Raw genomic sequence first — 2039 nt, forward strand, 5'->3', positions numbered from 1 at the left:
AAGAAATATTTCTTTGCTATACGCTTACGGTTAAAGAAAAAATTTCTTTGATTTCCCTGGTGAAAATTTTTCTCAGAATTTTTCATGTAATTTTTCAGAATTTCTCTATAATTTTATAATTAGCTCATATTTTTTATACAAATTGGAATATTTCTCAAAAAATTTAAATCTTTTCTCAAAATTTTTCATATATGTTAATTATGAATCGTAAGATTTTTAAGATTTTTTATAAGTATAATTTCTGATGAAATATTATAAAGTCTAAAAAATTTAAAAATTATAGGATAAGAAATTTCAGAATATTTCAGAATTCATTTGTATGAAAAATTCTAAGAAAACATGTAAACTTTCCGAATATTTCTGAGAATTTTTGAATAATGTTCTAATTCGTATAAAAATTATGAGAAAAATTTTCATCAGGGTTAAACCAGGGTATTTTTTCGATTTGAACATAATTTCTTTAAATCAAATAAATTTTTTTATTTTATTAAAAAAAATAATGTTTAAATCAAAGAAAACGTTCAAATCAAAGAATTTTTTTCTTTAACTGTATAGCAAAGCAACATTTCTTTATATTGAAGAAACCTTTCTCTGGATGTGCACACACTGCGCATGCTAAGTATAAACTTTTTCCATACCACATATTCGATCAATGCTCTCTACTCCAATGCCAAGAAATTTTCGCATTCGCTTAGATTATACTGCATTACCATGCGAACTTTATGTTGTATTCCGCGAATAAAAATTGCACTAGACCGCAGCGCTAAAATTATATTCAGTAAAATAAAATGAATTGAATGTGAGTAAACCTTATTGTACTAAAATTTTTGACAGTGCGGTTTGATTTATTTAATCAAAATGGTGGATAAAATTTATATTCTGTAAGAATTGATAAAAATATGTAGTAGATTTACAGCACTGTTTAGTACTCACTTTATCTCAATTCAGTGTTATTATGCTACTTTAGTTTAAGGTTGCCTTAAGTTAATGCTGCACTGTGATTGATCGCATTTATCCCGAGACCATACTGCAGTATTGTATCAGGGCAGTACTAACCAGTAGTGCATTAGCCCGGATCCTCATGCGGACACCGGCGCTTTGACACTGAGTGCTGATTGGTGAAGAACGAGTTATGAAAGTAAAATTTATCCCTTTCACCTATTTTTCACCAATCATACTCGGTGTCAAAGCGTCGGTATTCTACATGAAGATCTGGGCTTAATCTATAGACTTTTGGGGTTTTGAGCCCCAGAAAGCCAAAATGTCAGGGGCGCCACAATAAAAAAAATTAAAAAATTAAATTATTTAAGTGCATCTATAATTTTGCGATTTTTGTAAAATCATGGAATAATCAATAAATAATAATTCTATTAACAGTATAGATATATACTTGAGTCTCATAAATCTTCCGCTTTTCTAATATGATAATAGATTAGTGATATAATTTACATTATATTTGTTGTACATTTTTAGTTCAAGTATAATTCAATAAATCTTGGCTTTAACTACCTCTGGCCAATTGTCTACGTTTCAATCACACACACAAGTGTATTTAAAATATTATTATAATTTTTTTACTGTTTAATCCATTAGGGGAAGTGGAATCACTCGAAGATCACACCTAGTTGGGCGCACATTTCATTAACGCGACTCTGGTATTAATACAGAATCAGTGCAGGCTACCGAATTCGCTATACCTAATATTGGTATTAATATAAATTGGCAATAGTATTGAATCTATTTCTAATCAATACATCCGGTAAAAAATTTTTGATGCGTAAATATGTATAAATATGTATAAACATACATAAATACGCATAAATGTTCATAAACATGTACAATTATATATGAAATATGTCTATACATACAAATATGTTCATACATCCTTCTTTCTTTCGTAAAATTACTTTTTAGTGTAATAGAAATAATAATAGTAATATGAAAACATTAAAAATAATTAAAAAGGTAATTCTCGTAACTATTTGTTTTAGAAAAAATCAAGTTTGAAGAAATGTAAAAAAATTATTTATATATAATTA

This window comes from Trachymyrmex septentrionalis, unplaced genomic scaffold, assembly GCF_001594115.1.
Source record: "Trachymyrmex septentrionalis isolate Tsep2-gDNA-1 unplaced genomic scaffold, Tsep1.0 scaffold53, whole genome shotgun sequence".
NCBI lineage: Eukaryota > Metazoa > Arthropoda > Insecta > Hymenoptera > Formicidae > Trachymyrmex > Trachymyrmex septentrionalis.